The following is a 19,046-nucleotide window of genomic DNA, read 5'->3' as shown; positions in this document are numbered from 1 at the left end:
TTTACCACAGTGTCAAGCCGAAACTGGACATTGGCTGGGTTCGCTGTGGTAGAAGGTGACTAGTAAGTTGTTCTTGGGATTTTATAATGTTCCCCAGCTTCTGACTTTCTATTGTTTTGGCAATGGTTTTGATGGATGTATGAATTCCAGTGTCAGACATGCATGGTCTTTTGTTGCAGTTCTTTCCCACCCTGGTGACAATGACTAGAAAAGGTTATTATCGAATTATATCAGGGGCAAGAGGGAGGTTAATAACAGTCACTGCTCCTATATGTATCCCCACAGTCCCTTGGCTGGTGACACCTGCTACCAAGTTAATAAGAAATAGGAAGTATTTTACTGTAAGTGTCAATTGTATTCCGTGAGGTACACATTTTTCCTCTATAATACCAGTGTGAGTTGTTCAAGAGAGTCTTGTTGATGCAATTTGAAAATTACTTTATTTAAAAATTCCTCTTTTAGACACGAGCTGTCACAAGACCTGAAACTTTACCAGCAGCTGCTCCTTCTGTCAATTACAGCCAGGAATGTTAGTTTTCATCTCTTCCTGCTTTGGAAGAATGGCTCAGATCTGTGAGGAATGCTAAGCCACTTTCCTGTGTTTTAGCCTAAGATGGGGGTCTTTTCCTGCTGGTCTTTGTATGTGTCATTGTATGTTTGTATTCCTCGTTGACACACGGTAAGTTATCCCATGCTTGTTCGTAAAGCTGTTTGATCATTAGCCCCTTGATTTGGGGGCTGTACATCTTTCCCATCTCCTTGCTGTGGTTCGAAAATTTGTACATGCCCAAAATTCCAATGTTGAAAGTTCCTTTGCACTGTGGCGGTATGAAGTGCTGCCTCTATGGAGGGGATCAGAGAGCTCTGTCTTCATGAATGGGATTTGGGTCCCAATGGAAAACACTTGAGACAGCCTGGCTCCTTGGTCATGTGTGGATGCATGGAGAATGGGGAGAGGGGCCACTACCAGACACTGTATCTGTTGGCATCTTGCTCTTAAACTTTCCAGGCTCCAGAGCTGTGAGCCATGACTTTTTTTTTTTTTTCTATAAAGTGTTTTTCTTTTTAAAAAAGGAAACAAAAAAGGGATTTTTTTTTAAGTCTTATTTTCAATTTCCAGTTAGATCTGTGTAATGGAAGTCACACAGATTTTTCTCTTAGTAGACTTGTTTTTTGCTATTTAGAAAAGGCAATTTCATCTTCCCTGAAATTGATAACATGACATTTTGTGTTTATAAAATTACCCACTCTGAGGTATTTTGTTACATCACCCCATACAGATAGCAACCATCCTCTTTGTAGGTTTTTGTGACCTTAACTCATGTCTTAATACATTAGTTTTGGTAAAGCCCCACTAACTTAAGCGGACTGAGTTAGTACTAAGTAAATTTAGGGTTCAGGTCCATCCTGGTTAGCTTTTTTTGTCAACTTTTTACAAGTTAGAGTTACATAGAAGGAAGACCCACAGTTGAGAAGATGCCTCCATTGTATTGCTTGTACAGAATCTTGAGAGTATCCTTTTGATTAATCATTGACGTGGGATGACCCAGTCCACTGAGGGTAGTGCTCCCCCCACCCCCCAGCAGAGGGCAAGCCATGGTGAGCAAGCTAGTAAGCAACATTCCTCCACTGCCTCTGTTCATTTCCTGCCTAGTGTTTCTTCCCTAACCTCCCTCTGTGATGGACTGTAAACTATAGGCTGAAATAAACCCTTTCCTTCTCAAATTGCTTTGCTTTTGGTTATGATGTTTTATGAAGTTCAAGTTTGTTTTAAATTAAAATCCAAGTTTCTTTTATTTATAAAAGACTTTGTTGTGTTTATTTATTTTGGTTTTAATATAAAGCTGTGCTCAAATCTGAGACACTGGATTTCCTGTCTCCTCAGTTCTCTAAAAGCCCCTCCCTCAGGCCTCATTATGCACTCTTGGCTGACCTGGAGCTTATTAAGTAGACAAGGGTGGCCTTAAAGTTACAGAAATCTGCCTGCCTCTGCCCCCTAAAGTGTTCCTCACTGGTGTTGTCTGGGATGGTGGCTTAAAATTTATTGATTATCACTGTATGTCCATGTGGAGATCAGAGGACAACTCTTTGAGGTCATTTCTCACTTTCTACCTTTATGTGGTGGTCAATCTTCGTTGTCAATTTGACACACTTGGGGAGAGGGAAGCTCTGATGAGAGATTGCCTCTATCAGTTTGACCTATGGGCATATCCATTTTCTTGATTGCTAACTAATGTAGGAGGGCTCAGCCTATTGTGGGTGGAGCCACCCTATGCAGGTGGGCTGGGGCTGTATAATGAAGGTAGCTGAACCTGAGCCTGGGAGCAAACCAATAAGCAGTATTTCCTCTGTGGTTTCTACTTCAGGTTCCTGCCTTGGCTTCCTGCAAAGATAGATTGCAGTCTCTAAGACAAAATAAGCCCTTTCCCTTCACAAGCTGCTTTTGGTGTTTATCAGAGCAACAGAAACCAAACTTAGGCATAGGGGCTCTGGAGATTGAAGTCATGTTGTTGGACTTTTGTGGCAAGCATCTTTACCAACTAAGCCATCTCACCAGCTCTGGAATGGTGACTTTTTAAGAAGGATTCAGCAGTGTGAAGTAGGATCATATATGTATTCAGTGAACATATGTATACAGAAAACACTACAGTATAGTAATTCTGTTTCTCTTTGGCTATTTGTGGCATCTTATCTCATAGTTGAACTTTCCTAGTGTAGGCTGTTAGGGTGTCACTAGGATACTTGTTCAGGGTGACTGAGGGATGCCCTGCTTTGAGTTGTTCCAGTGTGTCTGTGAGTAGAGCAGGGCAATGCCCTTTTTCCAAGCTGACGTGTTTTCTGTTTATTTGGTGAGCCTTTTGCTGGCTTTAAAAAGGTTATGGTTTGTGTCTGAACTGCCTCCTACTTGTCCATGCTCTGAATGGTTGTCCACCACCCAGTGGTGGTGTTTTGTAGGGGTGTGGAGCCTTTAGGGTCCGGGCCCTAACTGGTAGAAGTAGGTCACTAGCCCTGGGTCTTTGAATGACAGCTCTGTTCCCCTCTTGTGTTCCTGGTCCACTGTACTGTAAGGAGTCTCTGCTACTTGTTCCTATAGCCTTGAATTCTGTCACATCCTTCCTCCATGACGGATGGATGGGGTCCAAATAAGCATTTCCCCATTTAAATTGTTTCTGTCATGGACTGTGGATGTGAAAATAAGGAACACACAAGTAAAGAACTTGTGCCTATTGATGGCTCTTACAGATGTGAGCTACAGTGGAATGTAGTGCTGGATGGACATGTCTGATGCCTGACCTGCAACTGAGGTCGGCTTGCACATCCTGTCCTTTAGAGAGATGTACAGAGGTAACTGTGAGACTTGTCAGTCTCTGGCTAGGTGGCAAGATTCTCATGAACACAAGGCATGTCCTCTGTCCCATTGAGCATTGATGTCCCTCTCAGCTGTACGGAAGGGGGGATACTGTTTGGGGATGGGGACAGCTTAGCGAGTTGGCAGGAGAGGCCTTTCAAATGTGAGCCAGGAGACAAAGTAGTGCATTTAGCTGGATGATTACCTACTAAAAGAACTTGTCATGAAGAAGAGGAGTTCATGCTCATGGATTCTCTAACACTAATCAGCACATTTCCTGGTAACAGGCGTTTGGCATATGAATGAGAGAAATGAATAATAAAATTTAAGTAAAGCTGTTTTGACCTATCCAGTTTTTATATATAAAGTAGTAAAAAAAAAATAAAGGTGAATCAAAAAAGAAAGGTGAGGGGGCTGGAGAGATGGCTCAGAGGTTGAGAGTACTGACTGCTCTTCCGAAGGTCCTGAGTTAAAATCCCAGCAACCACATGGTGGCTCACAACCATCTGTAGTGAGAACTGACGCCCTCTTCTGGTGTGTCTGAACACAGCTACAATGTACTTACATGTAATAAATAAATCTTTTTTTTTTTTTTAAAAGATGAGTCAAAAAAGAAAGGTGAACCAAGACAACACATGTAAAAGGACTTGGTAGAGGCCTTGCCTGGTGTACACAAGGCCCTGGGCTCAATCCCTAGCACAACAGAAGCAAAAGATCTTTTAAATTATTGGGGAAGAGAAACACAATGGGAAAAGCATGCCTGTAGGCATAATGTTATTGTGCACTATGTAAATACTCATATGCCGATTTCTGTGCCATCATATCTGGTTGCAATCCTTATTTTGAGAATCTCCTGTCTCAGTGTTATATAAACATTCTTCCCCAAATATTCCCTGATTGGTCCATAAAGAAGCTGATCAATCAATGATTGAGCAGAGGGAAGCATAGGGCTGGACTTCCTCCCAGCCAGGGGAATGGGAGGGAGAAGGAGGGGGGCGGGGACGATTTGCCATTAGAAGAGGGTCCAGAAAACACCCTGAGAATACACCTGGAGCAGGGAGAGCCGGATCAGTCCTAAAATGCACGGATCTCAGGGATTTTGGCTGGGAGGTAGCCAGGTTGGTTTAGAGGGCTGAAGTAGATTAATTGCTCAGTTGTGCCTTAAAGCTGTTAAATAAATCTAATAGTCCTATCTCAATTATTTGGGAGCTAGCCAGGTTAAGAGAAAAACTGCAAAACTTGTAACTTTGCACTAACACATATGTTTTTAGAATTATTGTAAAAGCCTTTTCCCCCAAGTTCATTTTTTTATTATTTTTTATTACCTTTCTTTTTACAGTCCAGTCATTAACCCCCTCCCAGTCCATCCTCCCACAGTTCCTCATCTCTCTTCAAGAGGATGTCCCCACCCGCTCACCTCACCTCTGCCAGGCCTCCCTACTCCCTGGAGCCTCAAGTCTCTGGAGGGTTAGGTGTGTCTTCTCTCACTGAGGCCAGACCAGGCAGTCCTCTACTGTATGTGTTGGGGGCCTCATATCAGCTAGTGTGTGCTGCCTGGTTGGCGGCTCGGTGTCTGAGAGATCGCAGGGGTCCGGGAGATTGCTCATCTTCCTATGGGTCACCCTCCTCCTCAGCTTTTTCCAGCCTTTTCTTAGTTCAGTCACAGGGGACTCAAGCTTCTGTCCATTGGTTGAGTGTAAGTATTTGTCTCTGTTTCAGTCTGCAGCTTGTTGGGCCTCTTAGAGGACAACCGTGCTAGGCTCCTGTCTGTAAGCACACCATAGCGTTAGTAATAGTGTCAGGCCTTGGTGCCTCCCCATGAGTTGGATTCCAAGTTGGGCTGGTCACTGGACTGCCTTTTCCTTCAGTCTCTTTCCCATTTTTGTCCCTGCAGTCTCTCCTTTTGGGCATTGGGGATTGAACACAGGTTGTCACGGCTCAGGTTTCTTTGTCCACTGAGTCATCTCAATGACCCAGAATCAGGGTCATTGTAGGGCTTGTGTCTGAAAGTGAATCAGCTTAAACTCTGTCGGAAGAGTGTGCAGGATGTCCTAGACTGAGGGAATGGTCTGTAAGTATGCTCTGAGGAGGGAGGGAGCTGGGGCAGTTTCAGGAGGGGAAAGGTAGGTAGTTGGTGGTTGGCTCATGGCAAGCAAAAGCAGTGGGAACGACGGGAGCTTGCTTGCTGCTCAGTCACTTATGTAGGGAATTAAGCGTTGTCTTTGGTTCAGAACTGATTTTAGAGCAGCCAGAGTTACAGCAAGCAGATTGAAAAGCGTCTGAGCTTTTGTGTTGTTGGGAGTGAAGGTCTGGCATGTGTAGTTGGCAGCAGTTTGGTCAATGCGATCTTCTCTGTGGTGCTTTCTCGTCTCACGTGGCTGTTCATTCAGGCACGTGCAAGGGTAGGTGGGCACACATGGGGTTGGTGCTGAGGTGCCAAAACCCCAACCCTTCTGTGCACTGAGAATTCAAATGCTAGGAAGTGTCTGTGAGCACATGTTGTCTGAGTACAACCCTTTCTTACAGAGATGAATTTCACAGTAGCGTGAGTACAGACAATTTTGTTTGGGAACCCAAGCAATGCTGAAATGATACTTTTAAAGTTAATGAATGTCAAAGAAAGTGAGAAGAGCAGAGGCAGGGGAGTGGCTGTTTTTGTAAATGTGTTTTACTTATAGATCAACAGATTCATAGAAAAGATGATTTAATAATCTGTTCCTTTTTTGTTTTGAACAAACATAGTGTTTTGTGCCTTTTCTCTAGGCATAGTAGCTCGCACTGAAGTATTTGAGGGTGAGGCACTGTACAAGAACAAAGCTCTATTCTCAGGGATAAAATAAGACAGTCAGCTATTGTGCAAGACCCACAATCGATAGCAAGTGACTTAAAAAGAGTTGCGTTTGGTGTAGAAACGGGTCTCCACAGCCTCTCCTCAGCTCAGTCACAGAGCTGCTCCCTCTGCCTGCTGGCCTCAAAGAACACTTTGTTTCCTTCAATCTCCTCGACTTGTAGTGTAACACTGGCGTCTTGCTACTCCCTGCTTTGTCTCTAATATTTCTGAATGCAGATGTCTCTGCTGCTGTTAGTTAAGGACAGAGTAGTGGGCCTTCCTCCTTCCTCTCTGCCTCCCTCCAGTGTAAACTCGGGGCTGTTTGTATAGTGATCCTCCCCAGGGGGACTGTGTTTCTGTAAGTCACTAGAACATTTCCCTTCCCCTTTTCTCTCTATTTTTCCCCCTCAGAGACTCCCCGCCCCTAAGTAGTTTGTTGCAGGAAGAGATTAGTAGTTCAGGATTGAGGTCAAGACTGTTTTTGTGATAAATAGAGAAAGAATGTGAAACTCCTTTAGGAGGTCCATAATAAGGATACGAGCCACACTTCTGGTAGCAGGCGGCTAGGAACTACTGACGTGCAGGTACCAAAGCAGGTTTCAGCATTATAGGACTGAATTGAAACAAGAAATCTGTCTGTCTGTCTTCATCCATCCATCCACCTATTATGCATTATCTTGTAATGACTTTTTAGAAATATAGTATTCTTGCCTCTTCTAAAGCTCTTGGAAGGCAGAGGTCGGGCCTTCACAGAGAGCTGAGCACATGTCCGTGCAGATGCTAGGGCAATCTCTACCATTGAACTATATCCTCAGCTCCCAAAGATTGAATTTTAAACTGGTTTTGAGTCCCTTTAAACATAAAATAGCCAAATAAGTACTTGGATTCAGAATACTCAAGTAAAAGTAATTTTGCTCGTGTAGTGGATTCTCTAGTAATATAGCATTCACCCTTCTTTAGTCTTGAGGGAGGAGATGGGAAGAAAGGGGAGGGAGGGAGGAAGAGAGTGCAGGGGAGGAGAGAGAGAACAGAGGGAGGGGGAGAGTGTAAGCAGGGGGAGGAGAGGGAGAGGGAGCAGAGAGAGCAAGCATGACAAGGGTAGGAGAGGGAGAGCAGAGGGAGGGAGGTAGGGAGGTGGGAGGGAGGGAGAGATCATGAACTGAAGCTGAAATCTGTAGTTCCCCACAGGAGAGCCATGGGTAAAGGGCCGAACTAGGTATTTTCTAGTGACTATATTGGTTGGAGGTACTCAGTATCTGGGAAGAAATTATGGCATACATTTCAGACTGCTTCTCAGTAGTTTACATCCTTGAGCTTCAAAGGGCAATGGTGAGGTGTGGCAGGTATCACTGCTGCTCAACACAGGAAGGAGACTGGTGGCATAAGAGTCACAGAGCTAGCAAAGGACAGAGTCAGAGTGGGTGGGGCTGTGTTCTCCTGGTCAAACCTGCCTGGGTTCTACCGTGGACCCTAGCAGGGAAAGGTGAGGAGGAAACATAGGCAGCAGAGGGGCCTCTCAGCCTGGCTGCTGCGTGGGCCAGATGGGCACCCTGCCTTCAGCAGTGGCTTCTTTCTAGGAGGGAGTGGGCTGAGCGGCAGTCTGGGAAGAGCTGACTGCATCTGCAGACAGGCCCAGCACGCGCACAGGTGATGTGTTAGCAGACTTGGAAGCTGTTGTTAATAATTATGGGCGTGGATCCCTGACATGTAGGCTTTTTCAGAGACAGTCTGAGTAGTCTTACCCATTACCCCTCATTCTACCTGGCTTCGCTGAGTAGAAACTGAAGTTATAAACTTTCCAAGGAGGCAAGGGATTGCTGTCTGGACTCTTAGAGGTTTCTCTCCTGTGTAGACTGGTCTTGAATGACAGGTGCCTTTGGAATTGTGCCTGCCTCCCAGTGGGTGCCATGTTTTTGGAGCATGGATAGGAGACATTTATGGAGCGTTCAGGTCATGTGATCTCCCCTGTGCGGCTGTCACAGGCGCAGCTTCCTAGAGCTTGTGCGTGTGAGGTTGTGTTGTCAGCTAACTCGTGCACTGTTGTGCTTGCCTCTAGCCGAGCACTGTTGGTCCTGAGGAACGTGGGGCTGCCATCCATGCTGCTAGGGCCATGGAGGGGTTTGTGGGGTAGGACAGCATTAATTGGTTGAAATCTCAGCCATAGCAGAGTTTCTCCTTAAGAAGCACGGCCTATGACAGTGACTCGGGCCATCTGTCTAGTTTTGAGAAATCTAGACTGGCTTCCTCCCCCCTTCTTGAGTGACAGCACTAACACTCTATTTCATCAGACCCTTTTCCTCCTGGGCCCATTTTGCAGTCTTCCTTTCAGAGGGACGGGCAGATAAGTGAGTTCTGGACAGTATATGTCCCCTCCCAGACCCTGTGTATGTGACTACTCTCTCGTCCCTATTGAATCTCCCAGGTGCTCTTTACCATGTCTCTCTTAGTTTGGAGGATGCAGCCCAGGATCTAGCAGGGAACCTCACCCCAAGGTTCTGGGATACAGTGTAGCCACTAGGAGGACAGACTGGAGACCATGAGCAGACAACAGAGGCAGAGTGTATAAGTTAACTCTAATGATTACATAACTCTTCTGGAGACTGATTGCATGTGGCCAGGGCTTATAGTGTTTCTTTTCTTTTGTCATCCTGGTGTCTGCTTCATGGCCTGATTCTACAGCAGGCAGTGCCTAGGACAGAGCTGTCTCCTCTCCTAATTCCACACAGTTTTCCTCTTCAGAAACTTGTGTGAAGGATTCCTGTTTGACTCTGTCCCCAGCTGGCCTTTGGACGGGTGGGTCTATGGTCACTGTGTTAGGGATTCTGGTGGCAGCGCCGGCCGAATGATTCCTGAACGTTGAGTTCATAGTTGCCTGATTCCCCACACGGTTCGGATGCTGACATCTTAAGACAGGAGTTGGGAGAACAGTCAGCCCTTTATTTAATTCTGGCAAGCCCGTGGCTTATGGTGCTCTGCGGGAAAGGCAGCCGTATCAACCATTTTCAGAACTCTTGGCAGCCAAATCTTTAAGTAAGACCTAAACACAGGCAGCGCATCATCCTGGAGGACTGGTGTTGGCCACATGTAATAATGACATGCCACTTTCCAAGCAGCGTCCTGTCTTGGCGTATGGGACATGCATTATTTTATTTCTATTCTAATCAGCGCTTGTTTCTCAGCTCACTCAGGGGTGTTGTGACTCTTGCCTGATAGATCCTTTTTATAACCGCCTCAGCATTCACTGTATCTTTCTGTGTATCTTTCATGGCCCTGGGATGAACGAGTACAAGGCGGTTTCTTTTTTTTTCTTTTTTTTTTTTTTTTTGGTTTTTTGAGACAGGGTTTCTCTGTGTAGCCCTGGCTGTCCTGGCACTCACTTTGTAGACCAGCCTGGCCTCGAACTCAGAAATCCACCTGCCTCTGCCTCCCAAGTGCTGGGATTAAAGGTGTGTGCCACCACGCCCGGCTCTGCGGTTTCTTTTTAGAGTTTGTCATAGCAGAGTTGGGCCTCTGCTAAGTGGCCACTATTGCAAGGTGGCTAGGAAGTCGGACTGCAGGGTTGAGGGTATAGAGGGTTCTCCCCGCTTGTGTAGTGTCCTGGAATCATTACCAGTAATGCATGAAACTGGGTTGCTATGCACCTATTCTGGGAGGCAGAGGCAGAAAGGTCGGCAGTTCAAGGGTCATCTTTGACTACATTGTGAAGTTCCAGGTCAGCCTGGGCTAAATGAGACCACACCACACACAAAACCCAGACAACTCAATTAAGTACTTGGAGTCTAGAGCCCTGCTACATTGGTGCTAGATTCATCTGGCGTTTTACCTACTGTGTGACTTTTCACCTACTGTGTGGGTAAGATATCTGACCTCACTAGACCTTTGATCTGGGACAACTACTATACCCACCTAATGGAGGAGTTGTGTGCGCTAGAGGGGTTAATTTATGTATGGACTTTAGGGATTGCCTAGTATAATGTAAGTGCCCCATAAATCTCATTTGTTAGTATTAAGGAAATCTTGCATTATGTTTTCATATGTCTTAATGTTTGGCAACTAAAAGGGGAAACTTGCCATCATTTAATTCATTATATCTTTAAGCATCAGTTATTTTTTTTTTAAAAAAGGTTTTTATTTTGTGTGTTTTGCCTGCATAAATGTATATCATGTGATTGCAATGCCTATGGAGGCCAGAAGAGGGCGTCACGTCACTTAGAACTGTAGTTAAATGGTTGTGAACCACCTTGTGAGTGCTGGGAATAGCATTCTGGTCCTCTGCAGGAGCTGCCAGTGCTCTTAACTGCTGAGCCATCTCTTCAGTGCTCTCTTGTGCTCTTTAAGGATGTAATTAGTGAGGGATATTTTTTTTTTTTTTTTGAGAGAATGTTTAATTTTATGCACAGACAGGAAAATGTATGGACAAAGTGTGAACCTGAAGACCTGGCCTTGTTTCTGAGAGGTTGTGGATTATCTAGGTTCATTTTTTTTTTCTCACTTTCCTATCCTAAGTTCCTACACCCAAGGCTGTATTATTTGTAGAGTTTTTGTTAAGAAACTCAGCTAATGATTTTGTATTTCTGAGAAGAATGTTAGTTGTATTTTATGTTTTTGTGATTTGCATGAAAAGGCATGTTAAGTAAATGTTTGGTGCCTTTTAATTTTAAACTGTATTTATTTCTGTGCGGGTGTAGACCGTGGGTGTGTGCATCCATGGAGCAATGTGGAGGTCAGAGACTCTCTCCTTCCACCTCTATGAGTTCTAAGGATCGAGCTCAGATTGTCGGTCTCGTGTGGCAAATGCCTTTACCCACTGAAACATCTGCCTATGCTCCATGCACTTTTTTTGTGTGTAGTTTTCCCACCTTATGTTTCTTTATTGAAGTGAATGTGTCATAGGGTCACAGCCACTCATAGCCACTCATTGCCACACACTGCCACACACACAGCCATTCACAGCCACACACTGCCACACACTGCCACACACACACACACACACACACACACACACAGCTACACATTGCCACTCACTGCCACACACAGCCACACACAGCCACACACTGCCACACACAGCCACTCACAGCCACTCACAGCCACTCACTGCCACTCACTGCCACACACAGCCACTCACTGCCACACATAGCCACATCCTACACACAGCCAGACCCCACACACAGCCACACACTGCCACACACTGTCCCACACTGCCAGTCACAGAGACTTCTAGAACACAGCTAGCTGCCTGTTTCCTTTTCTTATATCTGAAAACTAAGATAGTCATAGTTAGCCAGATTCCACCAGCTACCCTGACCTGGCAATCAGATCTGGCAGCACATACGACTTATACTAAAGATTCCCGCATTTGCCTTGAGAAACCTGCTGACTATTTAACAAGGCAAGCCTGTGGCTGAGATGGGAGGTAGTTACCCTGAACTCTTGTAGTCTCTCTGATACTTACTCTTCTCACCTAATGACTTAGGTCAGGCTTAAGAAAAAAAAAATCTCTTGGTGAAGAAAGAGAATTTGGAAACAACGTCTTTTACTGTTTCTGTGTCTACCAGAAGGGAGAGCTAATGGCTGAAAGAATGAGGTCCACACACCCAGTGCTTTCTATGTGTCAACAGACAAATCTGGTTCCCAGGGTTCACCCCTGCCCTGTAGGGTAAGGGATGCGATGGTCACCATGGTAACTGCTCCTCAATCATGACCAACAGGTAACATTTGTTAAGCACTTAGCACATGCTGGCACTGAGAGAAATGATTTCCATGATTAATGTATTCAAGCCTTGTCAGCCTACCAGAGTAATGAACACCATGTTTTCCATGGCATGGCGAGAATGCCCAGGTTGTCTGTGTGCAGACAGGACCCCAGGTCTCTCTGGCTACTGTGTGGCTTGCTCCTCACAATCTCACCCTCCTGGTTTCGGTACTGAGTGCTTTGTCTTCTGCTCATCCATTTCTTTTACTCTCTTATTCTTCACGTGCGGATTTAGAAGTATGTTTTTATATCAATTACCTTAATTTGGTCTTTATAACCCACACATGGGGTGTGTATGTTTAGATAGATACTATCGCAGCCTTGTCTACGAGGAAGTGCAGACTTCTCGAGGTTCACCATAAATGGCAGGCGCGGGGCTGGATTGACGTCTTTGGATTCGTGGTCCAGGTTTCTTTTAATCCTGTCATGTTTGATGCTTCTTTCTCATAGGTCAGCCTTCCATTTTCTCTTTGTCTTTAATATGTTATATTTTAGTAAAGTGAACACTTTTCTGATCATGTATAATAATAATCTGGTCGTATTTGAGCACACTGGGTCAGGCAGGACATCTGAGGGATGTGACCTCTCAGAGGTGTCTCTCCTCAGGCTGTGCTTATCAAGAAGTGTCTGCTGCAGCAGCTGTGTAGGCTCACTGTGCAGAAGACCCTGGGCAAGGCCAGCCATGCAGCAGGCCCCTCTGCAGGCCCCTGCACTGCTTCTGTGGCCCTATGCTCAGCTCTCTTCAACACAAGGCCCCAGGCCACTCACTGTCAGCAAATTATCCTCTCCTTGAGAAGTTACCCTGAAGCCATTTCTTTATATGAAGGCTTTTAGTTCACTCTTGCACCAGAAATTCAATTTACCATCAAATGAAGTTTTTTTTTTTTTTTTTTTTGAAGCAGTTGTTATTATTTCTCTGAAAGAGAACTATCAGTGGAACAGTGGTTGGTGGAAGCAATAAAGGGAGCCATTAATATAAATTGAAAACCAGGCCACTGTTTTGGGGTGAGCATGGCAGGGGCAGTGAGCCCTGCCTCACAGGGTGAGTTAGTTATCATGTGCACAGCAAACTCCTGGGCATAAAGGCGGCTGTGAACTGATTGGTGAAGAGATTGTTTCTGATAGCTCTCAGTTCAGCAGGCCCAAGCGCTGAGATTTGTCAGGAGAAATAGAAATGAAAGAGGGGGATGTAACAGAGAAGAAAGAGCCTGATGATGTGGGTCCTAATCCTGCTTGTGTGACTTTAGGAATGTCATGTGACAGCTCTGAGCCTCAGGGGCCCTTACGGCAGAAAGAAGTTGTTGGACCAGGCCAGTGGCCTTCACAGTGCACCAGAATCACCTGGCGAATTTTGACAGATGGTTTAATTGATGATTGGTTGGGATTTCCCTTGGCTTCAGCCTTGTTAAAGCTATCCTGGGACTCAAATGTACAGCCTGCGTTAGATCAACTCTAAAGTCCCATTCAGTTCTAACATAGTTTAAAAACACATATTGCTGGTCGCTCACCAAGGGCCTTGTGCATGGATGGCTCACTGTAGTGAAGGACACTGATTGTGTTTGTCTTGGAAAACATAAAACTGTTATTAGAGATATTGACATTTTTGTCATTGACTTGTAAGGCTGATTCTCCAGGGAAGGCCATGAAGAGCACTTCTGTTCTGAGACATCAAGGATGGAAGGAAGATCTGTAGAGAGTTTACCGCATCCAGAAAGGGCTTGTGTGCAGGTCTGCATTTTCACTCTGGGGGAACTTGTTCATAGGACTAGAAGAACAAACACGAGAATTCTAACCACATTACCCTCCAAGTTCTTTTTAAAGAGAGAACACTGGATTTTGATGAATGTAAGACCATTAGTTCTGTTTCTGGGTTAAAATTCCATTGTCAGTGATTCTTCCTTGGGAACCAGATTCGCCAAAGTAGATTTATTATGAAATGTAGTGAAGGAGAAAAGCCTAAACTTAATGTTCTTTTTACTTAGTTAAAATGATCAACTATACATGAATTAGGCTAGATTATTTTATAGTTTATACTTGAATACCAAAAGAAAAATAAATACACGTGACACAAAACCTGATACTAGAGGTTTCCACAGAAATTCTCTCTGCTCAAAATCTTCAGCCTCTCAAATCCACCATGTGACACAACTGAGCCAGAGTCCACCCAAAGCCAAGGTCGCCTCTCCCCTCCCCCTCCCCTTCCCCTCTCCATGGCACCCTGAGAGCTTTGGCTAATCCTCTCTAGGGCCAGGGCAGCTGGGTGAGATTCAGAGCTGTGCTGTATTCTACTCCTGGGTGCGGGATAAGCTTTGAATTTGCTTTGTATTTTCCAGCCACTGGTCTATAACAGCTTTGATTCATTATGGTGGCTGTTAAGTGACTTGTGTATTGGTGAGAGGTACTTGAATCTGTGTCTAACAATCAGGTTTACAATTGCTACTAGCTCCTATACTCCTTACCTGGGGATGGAGAAGGGTGGAAGGAAATTGAAGGTGTATTTAAAACTTCTACGAGGCTTTAAGAAAAGACTGGTGTTGGTATTTTTATATAGAGAAAAGACAAGGCAAACAAAAAATGTCCAAGTTAAGCATCGACACAGCCATGTCAAAGAGGCTCTTCCAGTTACCAGCTTTTAATAGAAAATGTATTTCTTAAATGAGGCTAGAACAGAAGCAGCACTGTAATAAATTCTTATAGGTTAGCTCTTTTAATTCCCTAACAATGGTTATAGGGCACAAACTATTTGAAATACATTTAGCTATACCCGCTTGGCAGTGAGAAAGGTGCTGTTTTATCATAAAGGCCATGGAACTTCAAGTGCAGGAAGTTTCCACTACTCCTGATACGTAACAAGGCTGCTCTGCAAATTTGGAACCAGTCTTAGAACGGCCTCCTACCTGACCCCTTGGTTAAAGTTTGGAAGTGCTATATTTAGTTCTAACAATTCTTAAAAGGATGCAGCAGAATAAGATTCTGTATTCAAGGAGAAAAGACCAATTATGGCTAAGAATTTAAAACAACCAATTTCTCATTTCTCCCTCTAAGTATCTTCACGCTGGTAAGGATGTGGGCCATGCAGAGCTGTTCTCATGAGATGGCGGTGGTGGCATTGGCAATGTTTGTGGTGGTGGTGGTAGCATTGGCAGTGTTGGTAGTGATGGTAGTGGCAGTGTTGGTGGTGGCAGTTTTGTTGGTGGTGATGGTGATGACATTGGTGTTGACAGGGTTGGTGGTGATGTTAGTATTGGCATTGTGGTTGGCAGTGATGGTGGTGTTGGGGGTGTTGCCAGTGTTTCTGACATTTGTCTCATGAAGTCTTGGACTTGGTTTGCTTTCCAGGACATGTTTATCCCCAGGGAGCATTTTAAGGGGTCAAGAGCCTTTCTGTAGATGTAACCAACATTTAGAAGCCATTGACGGACTCATAAGCACAGATAGAAATGTCTTTGTCTCAATGCATTCTGTTGCACACATGGAGATGCACCCATTGCTTTTGGGGGACTGCTTTTGTATATGTGGAAATGTGTATTTATTAGTTCATCAACATTTTTATTTAAATATTTTGGCATTAAAGTTTATTTGTTGCATTTTAGTCACTATAGCAGAATATTCAAGCTAATTAAGTCATGAAGAGGGAGGTTTGATCTACAGTTCTGTAAGTTCTAATACGCGATTGGTTGATCCTGTTGCTTTTGGGTTACGGAAGGTGGAACATCATAGTGGGAGCACATGAGAAGGAGGAATGGAGTCCCACAATTCCCTCTGTGGGCACTCCTCTAAAGACCTAGTGACCTTCCTCTAGGTCATGCCCCTTAACGGGCCCACCACCTCCCAGTAGTGCCACCTGGGGCGACATTCCAGAATAAAGGATAGCAGTGAGCACACGTAGAGATAATTGTGTTTATAGAAAGTTTATAGAAATGAATATGGGAAGTAACACATGCTAGAGGTGAGGCAGGTGAATGAGTTCTTAGTGCATCGCTGCTCCTGGTTCTACACGTTGTTCAGAATAGTTGGAGAGGATTTGTGTGTAGCCAGGTTGAAGTTCTGTAGACACTACATCTCTAGGCTGTGGTCTTACTCCTGGGTTCACACACCTTTCATTTGTATGTAGGCAGAGAAGCACGAGATTGTTTATAGCATTGTAGTGAAAGCAGCCAAGTGACCAGCAAACCTAACTGAAATGGAGTGAAACTGGTATTTAAAACTTATTTTTAGTTATGTGTATGTGTGTGTGTGTCTGTGTGCACGTGAGAGTGCATGTGCCCACAAAGGACAGAGGAGTTGACTTCTTTGGAGCTGGTGGCTCCAGTTATAGGTGGCTGTGTTTCCTGATGTGGGTACCAGGAATTGACTTGAGTCCAGAAGAGTAATTTATGCTTCTAACCACTGAGCTATCTTTTTAGCTCCTAAATTTTGGTACTTTTCATGCAATGAATGCTACACATAAATGAAAATGAGTGACTGAGTGGAAAAGGTAAGCTTCAAAAGGGTTTGTATGGCAGAATTGCATTCATTTGAACCTTTACAGTATTATACTCTTCTGTTTCCCCCTCTCTGTCTCTCCCCACTCTCCCCTTTCTCTTCCCTCCTTTTCCCTCTCTTCCTTCTTCCTTCTCTTCTCCCTTCCTCCTTCTCTTTTAGACAAGGTCTCTCTTCATAGTCCTGGCTGTCCTGGACTTGCTATGTAGATCAAGCTGGTCTTGAACTCACAGAGATCTGATTGCCTCTGACTCCAGAGTGCTGGGATTAAAGGTGTGTACCATCATAATTGGCTTAATGTTACAATGTTTATGATTATAAATTTATACAGAAAATATTTTAAAATATGGATGTGGCTTAGAGATATAGCTCAGTGGGGTTTTATTGCTATGAAGAGACACCATGACCATGGCAACTCTTATAAAGGAAAACATCTAATTGGGGCTGGCTTAGAGTTCAGAGGCTTAGTCCATTGTCGTCATGGTGGGAGGCATGTTGGCATGCAGGCAGACCTGGTGCTAGAAGAGTCACTGAGAGTTTTCCATCTGGATCCACAGACAGCAGGAAGAGAGAGAGCGCTTCTGGAACCTCAAGGCCACCCCAGTGACACACTTTCTCCAACCAGCCATATGGCCTTCACTGAAACCACAGCTCCTAATAGTGCCATCCCCTATGGACCTGTGAAGACCATTTACCTAATTACCTTTTAATGTTCTTCCCAGATGAGGGGATCCTTCAGAGCTGTAATTCAGGTTGGGGCTGTTTTCAGTGGCTGAGTGTTTTTGCTTTGTTTATTGTTTTTGAAACAGATCCTTTTGAATTTTTTTTATATTTGTTAACTTATACTACACATTTTTCTTTTTGAGTCAGAATTTGTTTTTTGGATGCAAATGACAGAAATCTCACACACCTGGGGGTAGACAGTAGAGATAGTTGAGCGCTCTGGGAGTGTACGGTGTACTTAGACTACAAAATTGGCCATTGGTTATTTTTATATGTGTGTTCGTGTGTGCATATGTGTGTGTTCACGTGTGTATGTGTGTGTCCAGTTGCATGTCAAACTCAGGTGTTAATCTCAGGTGCTGTCTACTTGGTTGAGACTGGATTGCTCAGCCTAGGATTTGCTGACTCAGCTAGGCTGGCTAGCCGGGTGTCACCCTTTCCCGCAGCGTTTGTTTACCTCCCTAGCACAGGGATTCTAAGTGTCCCATCACACTTGGATTTTTTAAGTGAATTCTGGGGAAACTCAGGCTCTTAGGCTCACACAGCAGGCATTTTATCAACTGAGCTATCTCCCTGGACCTTAACATGTTTTGATAATGCATTTCCTACTCCCATCCCCTCGCCCCACACTGGGAGGCTTCAGTCCTCTCCACCTCTGCCCTATTCCTACTTATCTCTGTCGTTTGCTTTCTAGAGTTCAATTCTTGACTTACAGAAATGGAGTCTTCCTTCAGTCCACGACGGAGACCTGTGGGAAGTGGGAAGTGGACTATGAGATGCCCGCAGGGCTGGAAAATTGGCCCTTCAACTGTGGCGTTGGTGTGGGAGCAGCCATAGAACCAGCCTCAAAGGGAAGGCAAAGCTAGCCTAGGTGTGTTGGCAAGGAAACCCAGACGCAAGTCCCTTGTATCAGTGGTACCACATGTGTGGCCTAACCACACCCTTCTGTATGCTCCCAAGCCTCTCTAGGTTGTGTATAAAAAATACTCAGCATAAGTAATGCCATGTATATTGTTTCTATACTAAGTCACTGAGGGACTAAAGGTAGGAAAAAAATCTGTGTGTTCACCTCAGATAGAACATTTCGCTTGAATCTAAAGATGTGGAACTATTTATACACAGAGGCCGCTGTATGGAAGAGCTGGAAACGGTGCCCAGGACCGGAAGCAAGTTCCCGCAGTTCTAGACATGTCAGGGAGCCTGTGGGTCATGGCAATTGCTTCTACTACTCTGAGAAACATGACTGAAAGTTTGTCCTGTAAACAGTGTTCCTGTGTGAACGTCAGTGCTGGTTAGCAGAGTATTCTGCTCTTTGCTGTTTTGAACAAGACTCCTTCTGTTGATGTGGTGGTTCATCCTATTCAGATGTTCGCTCTCTCTCTCTTTCACTCTAATGTTTTGACTGGACAGCCTCTTGTCTATGACTTAAGTCCGCAGGTCCCTGCCCATCTTATTTCATCAGCAATAGGAAGCAGAAGGGATGAATATTTTCAACCAGGAGTGGAGGGCTTTGTTGCTAAAAGTGATTTCCCTTGGGACCAATTGCTCAAATGGTTTTCTAGAAACTTTGTGGGAGTTGTGTCTTCTGAGCTGTACTGTGAACTTTTGGGATCTGGAAAGAAGAACAACAACAATAACAAAATGTGCCTCCCAATCTCCCATTTAGCAGATGAGAAAACTGGATCTCGTGGTTGCTAACAACCCAGCATAGTTTTCTATCTCCCAGGTCAGAAGGGTCAAGGGTGTACCTTGGGGAGGAGAGATTCTGAGCCATTATGGCTTTCCACAAAAGTGGAAAGCAGCTTCTTTTGGACTGGGTACCCTGCCATTTTCACGTTGCTTAATTTTTTAACCGTTTTTACCTGGTGATTTCAAGTACCTTTCAGATCCAGGGGGCTGGGTTTGCTGTC

At 44.6% G+C, this 19,046-nt stretch overlaps 1 protein-coding gene across 4 annotated transcripts in view; it reads left to right on the top strand.

The window, feature by feature from the left end:
• Ankrd44 (ankyrin repeat domain 44) overlaps positions 1-19,046 on the top strand; it is a 301,804-nt gene that overhangs the window by 48,793 nt on the left and 233,965 nt on the right. Inside the window, exon 1 of one of the 4 annotated variants that reach the window (XM_029478055.2) lies at positions 17,210-18,007. The exons of the other annotated variants lie outside the window; for them this stretch is intronic. The gene's annotated coding sequence lies outside the window, so the exon portion shown is untranslated. Of the gene's footprint in view, positions 1-17,209; positions 18,008-19,046 lie in introns of those variants that run through there. 4 annotated transcript variants of the gene reach the window in all.

Source organism: Mus caroli, unplaced genomic scaffold, assembly GCF_978045245.1.
Source record: "Mus caroli unplaced genomic scaffold, Mus_caroli_1 scaffold_1, whole genome shotgun sequence".
Taxonomy (NCBI): domain Eukaryota; kingdom Metazoa; phylum Chordata; class Mammalia; order Rodentia; family Muridae; genus Mus; species Mus caroli.
This window is presented reverse-complemented; position numbering and strand designations above follow the sequence as displayed.